General features: G+C 51.9%; 1 protein-coding gene across 4 annotated transcripts in view; it reads right to left on the bottom strand.

The window, feature by feature from the left end:
- SULF2 (sulfatase 2) overlaps positions 1-11425 on the bottom strand; it is a 96934-nt gene extending 85509 nt beyond the window's left edge. For 2 of the 4 annotated variants that reach the window (XM_036321488.1, XM_036321485.1), the window contains exon 1: positions 10851-11021. The gene's annotated coding sequence lies outside the window, so the exon portion shown is untranslated. Of the gene's footprint in view, positions 1-5269; positions 5479-10850; positions 11022-11314 lie in introns of those variants that run through there. The other 2 variants (XM_036321486.1, XM_036321487.1) reach the window with 2 other exon arrangements.
- Positions 11426-15519: the final 4094 nt, after the last annotated feature.

Raw genomic sequence — 15519 nt, forward strand, 5'->3', positions numbered from 1 at the left:
CTGGTCTCTACCTGTTACAGGCAATGACCTTGTGGTTCAATTCTTGCTTGCCAAGGGCACTGAGCTTTTTCTTACAAGGGGAGCAGGCCTCCTGAAGACCGGGCAGGAAGGGCTGATGGGACTCCCTCCTTGATGTTAGAGGGCTTGGAAGAGAAGAAAAGGGAATGGCCTGCTCACTGAGATTCGTAGTCACTTACGGCCCAGACAAGGACCCCCAGAAAGAGGGCCGCCCTTTGATCCAGACCATGGCCTGGGTCCCTGGAGCCCAGAGGGCCGGCCCAAGGCCTGGGTTCACAAGAAGCCTGATGTTGGTTACCTTTGGAGGGAGACACCTGTCTGCAGTGGCCTTTGTCTAAAGTGGGGAGACCAACTCAAATGCACACAGGTCCAGGCAGGAGAATTAAACGGGTGATGTGGCTGGATTTAGGGGAACAGGGGAGGGTGGGGACTGGACCTCACTGGAGACACGGTTTCCAAAGTGAAACATTAAGACATTTTAAATACTGAGCAGGAGTTGGGCTGGGAGACTATTTGTAACCCTTCAAAGCCACCTGATCTTTTCCGAGCACCTACTCTGTGCCAGGTGCTGGGAGGGATGCTGGCTAACAGCAGTGGACATAAGGCAGACCAGGCCTCTGTCCTCAAGGAGCTGACATTCTGGTGGGGAAGACAGATAATGAATAAATGAAGATGAATTTCAGATTTTCTTATGAGCTTTGAGAGAAAATTATCAAGTCACAGGAGAGAGTAAATTGGGGGAGGCCTCTAGGAGGAGGTGATGTTTGAGCTGACAACGAAAGGGGGGTGAGAAGTCAGTTGTGGGTGAAATGCTTTCTAAGCAAAGGAAAAAGCAGTGCAAAGGCCCTGTGGTGGGAGTGAGCTTGGTCTGCTTGAAGGACAGTATAGAGATCAGTATGGCAGGAGGAAGGAGTGGAGTGGCAGCCTGGCATAGGTGAGGCTGGACCGCCTTCCCCCAGCTCACGCCTGCCAGGTAGCGGTGTTTAGGGGAAATGGGAATCAGATACAGACATTCCCACTTCTGTTCTTTGTTCTTTTGTCTTCGATGAGGACAAAAGCTTCCCTGGCAGCAAGTTACAAAGTTATTTCTGCAAAAGGCCTTTGGCCAAAAGCAATAAAGTCGGACCTGAACAGAGTCATTATTCACGCCTAACTGTGGGCTGGTTCCCAGTGCAGACTGCCTGTGCCAGGACTGACAATTCCAGTCACACCCCCTCCCCCTTTTAACCCCACACTCTCTCAGTTCTGTTTCTCCCCACAGAACACGTATTTGTGTTTCCAGAGATTGTAGCTTCCTTCGAGAAGAACATAAAAGGGATAAAAGGCTATTTTGACTGGCCGGTATGAATAATCCAATTATTTCTTCCTTTCCACCCAATCCACAGCCGTGTGCTCCATCCTCGCCCATCATGCCCCTGCTATTAGCAGATAGCTTCTCATTAGCTCACCTTGGAAACGGTCCGACGCTTACAATTATTTGAGATGCTTGTACTCATAGGCAGGGAGGGAGTCTGAAGCTACTTTGACCAAATAACCCGCTAAATTTAGAGATGCGAGTCGAGGGAATTTGGAATGACAGGTCCATTTCCAACCCTGGCAGGCTGTGCAATCTAATTAGCAGCTGGAAATAGACCGTCAAGTGGGAGCACAGCCGTGGGTCAGAGGTGCTCTTCGAGCTCAGATCAGTGTCTGCAACTGGTGGTCTTACCGCTGCTGGGGGCCTCACTGGGTGTCTCCAGGTGTACTGTGTACACAGGTGTACAGTGACTGCAAGAGAGGGCGTGTGAACTGGGTTGCCAGTGTCCATGGTGGGGTGCGGTCTGGGGGAGGTGGGAGCACACCCATCATGCCAGCTTCTCCCCCATTACCATGTTTGCTCTCTCTTCCAGATGTCAACTCCAACCATCCCCATCCTTGGGGTGGGGATGCTGAGGTGTGGCAGGGATTCTGGGAGCTGGCTTTGCCCCATACGGTGAATAGGGTTCCCAGACCCCCAGCAGTGCCTGAACTATGGGGCCTTTGTCCTTGAAGAGCTGCCATACAGTTTTGGGCATTCTACTTACACTAGACTTAAAAAAATTTCACTCATTCATTCAGCCCATCTGAATGAAAAGCACCTCTAACCCATCCATCTGCCATTCATTCATTCATTCATTCATTATTTAAAAATGTTCAGGGCTCATCCCGTGGCAGAGCCGCTTATTCGGGGGGTATGCAGAGCTTTCTAACTGTTTGTCCAGCATCTGGCCCCCTTCTTTTGACAACAGCATCCCAATTTCCTTTTGAGGACGCGCTCCCCTTGCCAGGAGGCCCTACCTTCTCTTGCCATGTAACCAAGGGGCGATCATGTGACCAAAGTTGGCAAATCAGACTCTCACTGGGGCCCTGACTCTCACATGGAATGTCAAGGGCAGAAGGAAAAAGCAGGGGTGTGTCTGTCCCATTGGAACCTTGGGGGCTGCCAGCAACTCCTGCTCTGAGCTCCCTAGAACTTCCCAAGCTAAAGCCTTAGGAAGGCCTGGCAGCTTTCCCCTTCTGCAGGCTTAGCAGTCAGGCTGCCCTGAGAGCCCCACACTGTGAGGAAGCACACGCAGCCGTGAGAAAAGGCCACGTGGAGGAGACTAGAGCCATTTAGCCGATGGCCCCACGGAGCTCCTGTCGTGTGACCGGCACCAGTGGCCAGGCATCTGAGTGGAGCCATTTCGGATCTTGCAGCTGATATCACATGAAGCAGAAGAACCCCCTGGCCATCGACAGAATCATTAGAGATAAAGTGTTGCTGCTTTAAACAATGGAGTTGGGGGTGATCTGCTGCACAGCAGACACACACACCCAAAGAACCCCGAATGACACTAACTACAACCCACGCCTCCACCTGGACTGCCACCGAGGACCTATGAGGAGTCAACATGTTTGGTCTCCTGGGGCTAGTGGCTTTCATCAGATGAACACTTAGAAGAGCACATCATTCATTCATTCTTTCGAGTCATTGATTCAAATCATCACCAAGCCAAGCACAGATGGTCCAGCGATAAACAAGCTCAAGGAGCTCCTGTTCTAGCAGGGCTATTCCGCACAGTCCTCAGTCTCCTCCATTATGAAAGTAAGGGCCGTGGTGATGATGAAATGCTTGGCAACAAATAAAGTCAATGATATTAGACTCCATTGTTATCGTAAAAAGAGTTGCAATGCATTGTCCCTAGAAGTGTGGCCGTTTGGTATGAACGCAGTATTGGAGATAGAGTATTTGGGAGGTGATTAAGCCATGAGGGTGGAGCCCTCAGGAATGGGATTAGTGCCCTTATAAAAGAACTCCAGAGAGCTCCCTCACCTCTCTGCCATTTGAGGACATATCTAGTGAGAAGGTAGCATCAGTGAACCAGAAATTGGGCTCCCCCCAGACACTGGATCTGCTGCCACCTTCGTCTTGGACTTCCCTGCCCCTAGGGGTGTGAGAAATAAGTGTCTGTTGTTGATAAGCCACCCTGTGTCTGGTATTCCATTACGGTAGCCTGAATGGACTAAGTTATTACACCGTCACCTGAGCCGGCACTCAGAATGCTGCCGGGCACGTAGAAAGTGCTCAGTAAATGTTAGGAGTCTGGATTGGGGAGAGGAGATGAGAGAGGCTGGTCTCCTGCACCCTGGTAGTGCCTTTCAGGAGTGGCCTACTGAAGGCGGGAGAGTTGTATTTCTGAGGGTACATTCAGAAATCTTTGCCCTGAAAGCTCTCATTAGAATGTCACCACACTGATCTCACAGATTAGCTCTCACATCCCAAGTGGCCTGAGACTGGTCAGAACTGGAGCGTCTACCAGCCTTCTGCAGGGCACAATGTTCCTGCTGTGGCCGGAGGGGGATGACGTTAGCACAAAACCCGGTTCCAGCACTGGGCTGGGTGCCGGGAGGGTACATGACTTCCTGGGAATGACAAACAGGTTTTGACTCCTTTGCCCTGAGCAGTCACCTTTGAGCAAGGATCCCTGAATACTAGATTCAGACCTACCAGTAATCTCCAAGCCTCCTTTCTTGATCCCTTCACCCAAAACGTATTTCCTGAGCATTCAGAGTGCCAGGCCTTACTCTAGGTGCTGGATACAGAGGTGAATGAGCAGACAAGGGCCCTGCAGTCACAGGGTTTATTATTTTAATGAGAGGAGAGAGGACAAAGGATAAGTAAATTGAGATAATTCCAGAGAGTGGTGAAGCGCTATAACACAAAACAGATCACTCTAGGCATTCTAAGGATGTGACAGTTGAGCTGAGATCTGAAGGATCAGAAGGAGCTAAACTTGTGACACTACCAAGGAAGAGCAGTCCAGGCAGGCGGAACAGCAAGTGCAAAGGCCCTGGGATTGGAACAACTGTGATGCAGCCAAGGAACAGAGAGGAGGCCAGAGTGACTGGTGCAGTAAGGTCAGAGGACAGCGGAGGGAGTAGACCAGGTGGTGCAGGATAACATTCAGCAAAGAGTCGGACTTTATTATGGGTGCACAGAGCCCCTGGAGCGGGTGGTTCATTCAAGGTGCTGCCGCCACCTAGCTCTTTCAGGACTTCGTAGAAATGCCCGGCAGAAGGCACTCCATCCAGCACCTCTCCTTGCTTCAGTGGTTCTCAACTTCAGCTGCACGCTGAAATGGCTTGGGAGCTAAAAAAAATACCCGGATGCCCAGGCCCCTGCCCTGCAGTTGCCGATTTAACTGGTCTGGATGAGGCTGGGGCTGGGATTGTTCAGAGCTCCCCTGGAGATGGTTAGGAACCTCTGCTCTACTCACAAGCATCTCCTGTGCACATGGCAACTAGCCTCACCTTGGGCTTCTAGGATAGGCCATGGCCGCGTCCCTGAGGAGTGCTCTTTCCCGAGTTGGCCTCACTGAGGCCTAAGGGAGGTGGGTGGGGTAGGATGGGGAGCAGGATATGGTATAGTTCATTGGCTCAGGAAGCCACAGAATTGAGCTCTAAGCCCAGTTACGCCTTTGGTTTGCTGTCACCTCTCTGAGTTGGACTGTCCTCATCTGTGGGAGGGAGACCAATGGCCTTTCCTATGGGTAGAGTGGCTGAGAAGACCTACAGAAGCCAGCGGCAAAAGCACTTCAAAAGCTAAAAAGAACTGGTGCAGCCACTATGGAAAACAATATGGAGGTCGTCCCCCATTAAACATAGAACTACCATATCATCCAGCAATCCCACTTTTGGGTATTTACCCCCCCACCGCCCAAAAAGGGAAAACAACAACCCACAAAAACATTACCTTGAAGAGATATTTTCACCCCATGTTCATTGCAGCATCATTCATAATAGTCAAGACATGGAGACCAAGAGTCCATTGAGTCCACTGACTGATGAGTGGAGGAAGATGATGCAGTATATATGCATGTCACTAAGAATACTGGCAGGCTTTCCTGTTCTCCAAAATGTTCTCTGAAGTGGCCTGCATCCAGAAGGCTGTGAAAGGTGTCCCTAGAGCAGGCCAGAAGCAGTTTCGGATGATTTGACTTTCATCAGAGCATCAACATCTCCTCAACTTCTGTGGACTAATAGTTTTTTCAATCTCTTATCAAAAAATTCTCCTTTTCTGGCCACTGAGGTGGGTCGCGTCACTCGCTGACCTGTAGCCAGTAAGGAAGACCGCTGGCAATATTCTTCCCCTAACACATCTGGCGTCCACCTGGTCAAACACAGCTTGGGTCCCCCTTATGGTCCCCGGGGATGGCCCTGCCCGTCAACTCTCACACACAGAACCTGTGCATAATGACTCTGAGTTTGGGAGAGAATTAATTTCAGTTTCAAGCAGAGCCCAGGTGGGCCAGGCCTTTAATAAGATGGAGCTACACGTCAGAGATCAGGGCTGCTGGACAATGTGTATTTTGGAATCATATTAAGAGACTGTGGCGAATTCCAAACAGGGGTGGTCTCTGGTGAGAAAGAATCCCATGAAGTCTGGGTCTGGACTGGGGGAGGAGGTGTGAAGGCCGTGCCAACAGGAGGCATCCTGCAGCCCGCAAGGCTCAAGATCCTGCATGACCTGAAGCTCTTTCCCAAGAGCATCTGTTGCAGAGTTGTGCATATTTAATTTCTGTCTGGTAATCGCTGAGGAGATGGACAAGGGGAGGCTTGGCCTGAGCCTTTGGGAATTTCTACGAAGTGTTTGTGGCCTTGTTTGCTTGTGTATTAACTGCTTCTCCACTGTGGAATGTAAGTTCCATGAAAGCAGGAACTCTCTCGTTCATCCCAATGCCTAACACAGGGCCTGGCACACAGCAGCTGCTTGATAAACACGCGTGCACTGACATAGGAGAATGCCTCTTATTCCGTACAGCAGTTTTTCCAACACCTTTCTATCTCTGATCTCATTTGGAGCCTCTCCCCTGCCTTCTGGCATTCCCTGAATCAGGTAGGAAAACAAAATATGCACACTCCAGGGCCCTTTCCCACACCTCCCAGCGGGTGTGGCGTACACTATGGGATTCTGGCTCATTCCCCAGCATCCAGGGCCCTCCCTGGGGGTGTGACTCAGCAGGGTCGGGACTTTGCATTTTTTAAGACAAATACCTCCAGATGATTCTCACAGTGGCAGGCTGGGCAAACACTGCCCCTGGCTACCAGAAAGCACAGAATCAAGGCCAGGCTGCATATTTCAGACACGAAGGCAGAAAAGTCAGGCCTCCAATGCCTGTTGAGCCCAGTGGAGAAGGAGAGGAAGCTGCCCACCCAGCAGCTGTCTCCATGGTTCCCACTTGGACCAAAATGGAGACAGGTCCATTGACCATCATCTCTCACATTAGTGTCCCTCCTCATCGCAGATACTAGCTATCTGCCTCCCTAGCAACCAGGCTCCCTTTCACTGGGATCCCCCACATGCCTTCTCCAGGGCTTTGGGGTCCAGTGCTTCCACCTCCAGCTCCAGAGTAGGGCTTTGGCAGCCTGGCCCAAGCCCATTGTTGGGGCGGGGGGGGGGAGCTCATTTTCTTGGCCAGTGATTGGTTTGCAGTGAGCACATAACATAAGACAGTCCAATCAGAGGGCAGCTCAGGGCTTGAGTGGGCAGTACCTGAAAAGAAGCTTGTTCTTTCTTGTTGGGCTTAAACCAGAGAGGACGGCTCTTCAACAGCCAGCTCCACACCTCAATTATTGTAACCAACGTTTACTGAGGGCTTGCCTTTGTCAGTGCAGTGCTAAGCACTTGACACTGATGATCTCATTTCATCCTTTACCACGAACCAGGAGACAGGTGCTATGCTCATCATCATTTGCTGATGGGAACACTGGGGCCCAGAAAGGTTAAGTAACACTCTCTGGATCCCACTGCTGGGCAGGTAGCCAGGCTGTGTGGTTCTCCTCACCACGGTGCCGGAGCCTGCCCACCGCTTGCAGCTGGAGAGAGAAACCAGCCCCTGGAAGGAAGAGCAGAGATGGAGGGACAGACTCTCATGACAATCTCTGAGACCTGACTCCAGCTGCGCCTGAAGCTGTACCTTAGCAGTTTTTAGTTATGAAAGCCAACAATTCCCCTTCTTTTTCCTTATGCTCGTTCAGACACCCCCCCCCCCCCCTTTCTGTTGCTTACAAGAGAAAGGATCCTGATTCCTTTATAGTCTTTCTAGGAAAATGCCCCTAACTATAGTCCATTTGCAACCTGCACACAGCAGCTGCTCAGGAAAGACCAGCAGATGTGGATGAAGACTACTCTCCCTTCCCATGAACCGCTGGGTCTAAACCCTACTGCCCAACTGTGGCCAGCCCAAGCAAGGCCTCTTCCGCTTTTGGCTCCAAGTGAGGCCTAGTTCCCTAGCAACCACCCCAATTAGGCCATCATGCCATTTATCAGGATGCCAATTAATTATAATGATCTTAATGATCTTCCAATTAGATAGCGCCTTGAATCCGGATCAGGGGCATGGCAGATTTCCCACCAGGCCCCATCACAAGGGGGATCACGGAAGGCAGTCCCCGGTGAGGCCTCCCTCGCCTACAGGTCAGCATGGGCACATGGGCCAGACCTGCCACACTTTGGACCACCCCACCCCGAAAGGGGCAGGCTCATGTGACTCCATCGCCCACCACAAGAGGGCTGAACCTCTAAAAGAATTTTAACCCTGCTGCCATTGTTTTCAGGAGTCACGATCCTTTACCTCTGACCTCATGGCTTTTTTTCTGACAGCCACATTTGAAATTTTCCTTTGCATCTTGACTAGGGGGAGTGTGTGTGTACTCGCCAGACAAGCCCATCTTTTCCTCAGCCCTCCCCCCACTTCAAACAAAATGCGAACTCGAGATGTCCCCAAACTGTGGAGGTTTGGGAGAGAAGTGGGATCACTAAAGGGCTTGTGCCTTTCAGAGTTCTATTGTCTAAATGTGTTTTCTCCTCCTGCATGTGTTTCTTCTACATTTGGGAACAAGGCCAAGGTCATGCAGGAGGAGAGAGTGGTGGGTCAGAGTGAACTCCGGAGGCCCTGGGGCCTCTTGAATTCCAGCTTTACCAACGAGCAGCTGTCTTTGAGCCACGATCCCCTCTGGGCCTCCATTTCCTCATTTTTGACAACAATCAAAGGCCCTCTTAGGGTTTTGTGGGGGCTAAATACGTTTTTATGTATAAGGCCTAGAACACACCACATCGGTGTTATCTATCACCTTAAGTCCACACTAAGTCCTTTCTTTTAACTACAAGCTGGTCAGACATGCTGGTGATCTTCTGCAGGACCAGGCTTCTGGTCTCTAAAGGGGGCGAAATCTAAGAACAGACTTGATGGAGTTGGGTGACATTCCCAGTCTGGCTAAGTCAGACCAGAAGCTGCCCCCTTGAGGCAGGTCCAAACAGATAAATTGAACATATCCAGAGAAAGGAAGGGGGAAATGCTATCCCCAAATCAAAAGGTGCACTTCAAGCGTTAGGGTGTGCAACCACACATGAGTTAGGCCCTCGGGATGGCAGCTGAATGGAGCTGTTGAGTGTATGTGTGTGTGTGTGTGGGGGGGGGCACACATGCATGTGTGTATGTGACTGTGCACACACTCACAGAGTCTCACACACAGCCACACCGTCTCCCTCCAAACCCAGCATTTTTATAATCAACTCATCGTTAAACCCTTAAGTTTGAAAACCTAACATGTTATTAGGGTTTTAGAAGTTCAAATTAAGCCATAAGTTCAAACTAAAAACCCCCAATAAATACACACCAAGCCCAAAGCCCAAACCCACACTGACCCTCAGCTATTCAGTTAGACTAACATCATGCATTTATGTATATAAATTTGGCCCAGGCCCCGAGTGGGGTGGGGGATTGAGCTTGCAACCCAAGTAGGTGCTCTGGACTGGAAATGATCCCAGGACCCTTCAGTCCACAAGCCGACGCTCTATCCACTGAGCCAAACTGGCTAGAGCTGGACAGGTTGTTTTGATGAGCTTTTCCTCCTCCATGATGTGGGATAAGCAAAGCTGGAAAACCTCTCTTACACGATGAGTGGTCTTCGGCCTGCTCTCCCCAGCCCCTTTCTATCTGTAATGAATGACTTTAATTTAATTAAAACCCTCCGATGGCTCCATAATGGGGAGCGGAGATGCAGTAAGAAATCTCTTCACTATTAACTACCAGATGAGAGTAAGTCTTCCTGCTCCAGGGAAAGACCATCCTACGCTTCTCCGTCCCCCAGAGAACCTGCTCAAGAGCAGCCTCCCTTCTCTGCCCCGAAGGAGGGGGACCCCACTGTGGGGAGAGGCAGAGACAGATGGAGGGGCAAGAGAACGGGTGTCCTGACATGCACAGATGTGCAAATACCCAGATTCAAATGTAAGCTGAATGCAATTCCTTGGTTAATTAAATATTGACTTTTAACTCAAAAAGTGATTAAAACAAGCTGCAGGAACGACTGGCCAGAGAGGAGAAGGGGCAGAGAATGAGTCAGAACTTTCACAAAGGGGGAAGAGGAGGATGAGGCTTGTCAGAATGCCGGCCTGTACTGTCCTACTGTGTGCAGGCACTTACTGTGTGTGTGCAGGGGTGAGTGGCCTTTGGATCTCCAGGTAGATGGTAATTTCAGAAGGATGTCATGTGACAAACTAAGATTTGTGGGTGTCTCCTTACTTTTTTCCACCTAAGTCTCATCTTTTTTTCCAGGCTGCCCTCAAAATGGCCAGAGCTTCTGCTGCTCTGTTCATCTTGTTTCCTTGGAACATAACTCGGGGCCTGGTACCACGAGGTGCACCCGTTAATGCTTGTAGAACAGAACGAATGAATGAATCACTACAAAGAATGTTTGTTTTTTAAAGTGCTGTCCTAAAAATCGCAGCCAAACTTCTGAAACCCCCGGGAGGGGAGCAACCCTGTATAAGGCTTTGAGAACTGGTTCTGACCCAGCCTGGGAGGAACTTTGCCCTTTCGGTATTGTGAGTTCCCAGTCACTGCCCGGCTCCGGTCCCCCGCTTTCCCGAGTCCTGCCCGGACAAGCCCCACGTGGTCTTAGCTTCTTGCCAGTCTATTGGGTCTAAACTCCAAGGGGTCAAGGAGGCCAGCCCCCCAGCGGCCGGCGGGCTCGGGCTCGCTTTCCCCGTGGCCTCCAGGGCTCCGAGTGGCGCGTCCGCAGGTCAGGGGCGCGGTGGGAGGTGCCCAGCCCGCCCGCGAGGTCAAACGGGTCACCCCCCCGCGGCCCGCTGGCGCCGGAGCCTCTCTCCCGCCCACCCGGTCCCACCTCCGCGCGCAACGCTGGGGCCGGAGCCGGGCGGTCGGGGCCGGCCCCCGCTCACCTGGGCGGCGCTCGCGGCCACGCTCACCCGGGGCGGGCTCCGGCCGCGGGGAGCCCCCGTCCCGCCCATCCGGCCCCGGCACCCCACTCACCAGGACGCACGGCCTCGGCGGCCTCACCCGGCGCGGGGCGCCGCCACCTCTGCCGCAGCCCGCCCCGGCTGCGGGACGCAGGGGACTCCACGCCGCTGCTGCTGCCGCCGCCGCCGCTGCTGCATCCTCAGCTAGTGCGGCTGCTGCTCCTCCTCCCTCCCCGCTCTCCGCCTCCTCCCGTCCCTCCGCTTCGCCGCTCCGTCGCCGCCCCCGCCCCGGCGCGCCGCCCTCGCCAAAGTCCGGGTCCGCGCCCCGCCCCGCCCCGCCCCGCCCGGGCCAGGCTTACACCTCCCCAGCCGGCCGGCCGCGCGGCCCGAGCCAGCCCCTGGGCACGGCCCCCGCCGCCGGGCAGCCTGCGCGCCTGGGGAGGCGAGCGCGCGCGGGGCGGGGAGCGCCGGACCGGGAGCCGCGGGCGGCGGGAGCTGGGGAACCGGGACCCCGCTCCCGGCGCGGGAGCCCTTTACCTCTGGCAGGAGGGACGCGCGTCCCGGCCAGTCCGGCCCTGCTGCCCGCGGTGCACGGCCCCGGTCCCGAAGTCTGGCCCCGGACGGGGCAGCGGCGGAGAGCTGAGGTCCGGGCAGCTCCCGGCCTCCCGAAGTCGCGGGACCCGGCTGGCCGCGCTCCCGGCCTGGAGCGCGCACCCTCGCCGGGACACGGACGCACACTCACCCGACACACGCTCCCGCTCGCTTTCCGCGGGAGTTGAAACAGCTGTGAGATTCGCCCCGGAGCTGAAATGAGGGGGGACGCGAGCCAGAGCCGTGCGTGCGAGTGTGTGTGTGTGTGTGCAACCCACAAGCGAGGACGGGGGTCTTCGCTAATAAATCAATGATCGCAATCAGGTCAGGAGGGCCATCGGTCAGGTCCACTTCGCCGCATACGAAGAGTCCTTGTCTCCTTTCCTTCTCCTGAGCTGGAGGGAGCCAAATGTCCCGCGGGGCTCCCCCCGTAATGACACTTTAATAAATGTTTTCTTTTATCTGCTTCCACGAGGGCTCGCCTGGGTTTGAAAACACCCACCGCCTTTGCTGAAAGCCCCGAGCTCCCCTCTGACTACATACTTTTGCCTTTGGAGACGCGGCCTCGAGCCGGGCCTGCAGCTAGAGCGCAGGGTGAATGGCCCACGCGCCCGGGACCTTCCCACGCGCCCGGGAAGCTCCCCGAGACATTAACTTGAGCTCAAGTGAAAATAGCTGCGTTGCCCAGAAATGGTCCCGGAATAGGAAAGAATGGAGAAACGGGTTTCCTCCGAAAGGGGAGGAATTAGACTCAAGGTGGTGCTGTCTACCGCGGGTTCCACTGTCTCCAGAACACAGGAGGCCAGAGGACCGGGCTGACCCGCGGGCAAAGAGCCGGAGGAGAACCAATTAGCAGCTGCAGAAAACACAGCTGAGCAGCTCAGGGGACACAGACCCTGTGCTATGTGTGCTGGTAGGCAGTAGTAACTTACTTAAATCTAATAATAACCCGACAAGGTAAATTGCAGAATTACACCCATGTTACAGACGTGAAGACCAAGTCACAGAGAGATTAAGTGGCTGACTCAACTCACACAATTGTAAATGGCAGACCTAGGATTTGAACCCAAGACACTTATCTCCAGAGTTATGTTCTTAAATCCCAGGTTATTGCTACTTTTCCAGCCCAGCAACTCTGTTCTCTGGCGTAGTCTCTTTTTTTGTTGGTTATGGTTGTCCTGCTTGGGAAGTAAGAATGGACAGTGATCTATGAGGATATACTTATATAAAAGATACTTGGTTATTTATCTGGAATTCAGATTGGGTGTCCAGACCTGGTGGGGGCTCTACATTCCCCCAGCTTAATCTCCCTTAGCCACCCTGATCAATTTACAGTCTAAATAAGTCAGAAAAACCTGGAATTTGCTTTTCCAAACCTGGTGCTCACTTTTGGCGCCTCTGAGGTTGCTGATCTACCTTTCTGGAACAAAATGTCAGGCTTCCATCTTCACCATCACCGACCAAGAACGAATAGGGACCCCTCCCCTCTGGCCTCACCTCTGTGGAAGGAAGGACACATTTGCTGTAATGCCTCAGTACAGTGCTGTTCGGTAGAAGGTTAAGACAGGCCATGCATGTAATAGAACATGTCCTAGAAGCGGCTTTCAAAAGTAAAAAGAAGCAGGTGAAATTAATGTTAATCATGTAGTTCATTTAACCTAGTATATCCAAAATACCTTGTCAACATGCAATCAATATATAAAAATTATTAGTGAGATATTCTTTTTACGACATATTTGGAATCTGGTGTGTATTTTACACTTAAAACACCTCTCAATTTGGACCAGCCACACAGTACTACATGTTTCCATCAGGGCAGCTCTAGCAGGCTCTGGGGTCCACTGCTGAGTGTTTCTATGAGGTTATCTTATGTAATCCTATTAAGAGTCATTCTTTCACAAAAACTGAGAAAGTAAAGGGACTGATCAAAGACACAAAGTGGGATTTGAACTTGTGTAAGGCTGTGCCTGGCTTTGGATCATGTACCCCCTGTGGCCTCAATTTTCGAACTGGGTCCTCAAAGCCCCATGGGAGTGTCTCAGGGGTCTGGGGGATAGGAGGTTAGGTGAGATCTGACTTTTGCTTGCTTTCTATGTTGGGTTCTGGAGAATATTTCAGAGGAGGTGGGATTTGCACCACAAAAAAGTTTAAAAACGCACCACCTTGCCCTAGCTGGTTTAGCTCAGTGGATAGTGTTGGCCTGTGGACTGAAGAGTCCAGGTTGTATTCCGGTCAAGGGCACATGCCTGGGTTGTGGGCTCGATCCCCAGTAGGGGGCATGCAGGAGGCAGCCAATCAATGATTCTCTCTCATCATTGACGTTTCTATCTCTCCCTCTCCCTTCCTCTCTGAAATCAATAAAAATATATTAAGAAACAAAACAAAACACACTGCTTTCCAGCAGGCCTCAAGTTTATGAACATGGCTCTCCCTTCCCTAAATGGGCCCTGCCTACAATTTTCCCTCCATTCTTCTCTCCTCATCAGGGCACCCCAGTAAAGGAGGGGCTGCTCACAGTCCCCGACGTGGGGCTGTAGGTGGGGTTGAGATGATGTCATCTGATTATCTTTTTGGATATTTATTCTTTCTATTGCTGCTGTGCAAAGATCAAACATGGCGATGTCTGTGTTTTGCTCCTTATCCTTTGTTAGGGGGAGTGACAGGTCTTGGTGTGAGTGTTTCTTTGTGTGTGTACCCATGTGCATGTGTGAGCACATGTGTGTGCTCACTGTGGACAGGGGCTGTGGATTGGGTTTCAGGTGAAGGCTTAACTCACCAGCTCAGACACTCATTGGGTTGGAGGGTCTGCAAAGCACTCTCTGGCCACATTTCTTTCTCATAAATCACAGCAAACTCCATGGTCCTCTGGGTCCCAGCCCCGGGCCTACGTTTTCCAGGTAGGTGGAGCCTTCTGGCCCCATTTGGGAGCTCAGTGACTGCCAGGGAGATGAGAGGGCCCTCAGGGGCTCAGATGTCCCCCAGCCTGGGACCTCACTCAGCTATGGGTGGGGCCTCAGCAGAATTCTCATGACCTTCCTGGCCTCCTAATTCTCCAGCCCCTGTCCATCTCCAACCACATCACCTGGGACAACCTTTCTCCTCTGTTGTCACCCTGTTGGCATCTCTCACCGGGATCATCTTGCCCAGATCTTTCTGGCTCCTCATGCCACTCCCAACTCCTCACCCCTTTGCTGGATTAACCTTGAGGGGACCTTTCTCTTGACACCTACGCACCTTGTTTCCTCCTTCTGCAAGTTCCTTGGCCCTCTGTGCAGAACACCGCCTGGTTCTTTCTACCTTGCAAAGCCAGAATGCTGTTCTATTTCCTGAACTCCTATGCAACAACTAAACAAACACAAAGTCATTCCTGCTTTGTGTTTCTTTCTCTCCACCAAGAGGCTGAAGCTCAACCTGACTGTCCCAGCACTTCTGGCTGCATGAGGGTGTGATGTTATGAGGGTTGTAAGAATTAAGCTTTTAACATCTAAAAAAAATTGTCCAAGAAATGGTAAAGCAAAAACATGGCTGCAGACAGGAGGCTTGGGAATGCGAGCCACAGAACTGGGGCACAGGTGGCTTTAATAACCCACACGAGTTTGGCTGTAACTTGCTTCTTTCTACAAACTCAGAAGAGGCTGCAGAGTCACCCCTAGAGGTATGGGGTCAAACTTCTCCGTTCCTGAGTGGGGACAGTTTTGCACGGATTTTAAAATACAAATCTCAGAATCATCCATAACATTATACATTTGCGGTTAATTCTGCTGAGTTTTCACTTAGGCCCAGCTGTCTTGTTGGTAGAAATACAGTTGCATTAGGGAAAAACTGTTTATATTTCTTGAGATATTGTGATAATGAAAAATAGCACCATAAACCCCCATTAAGTCAAAAGAACATTAATTGTGCTTCCTGCTGCCTCCCCTGGCCTGCACGCTGACACTGACAGGCTTTACTTCAGCAAAACAGGGCGGCTTGTCTTTGCAGCACAGTACCTGTTTCCCCCCTTAATTACACGTAATTGTGGAGTCTAATTTATTTTAACGCCCGACGCCTAAAAGTGCACATTCATGAATCAAGGCTTAGATTGGGACGTAGGATAATTAAACACGGGTATAATTGCAGTCTCCTGGGGGCTGCTTAGGAGTAATCTCTAA

The sequence above is a fragment of the Myotis myotis genome, unplaced genomic scaffold, assembly GCF_014108235.1.
Source record: "Myotis myotis isolate mMyoMyo1 unplaced genomic scaffold, mMyoMyo1.p scaffold_m19_p_9, whole genome shotgun sequence".
In the NCBI taxonomy this organism is placed as follows: Eukaryota; Metazoa; Chordata; class Mammalia; order Chiroptera; family Vespertilionidae; genus Myotis; species Myotis myotis.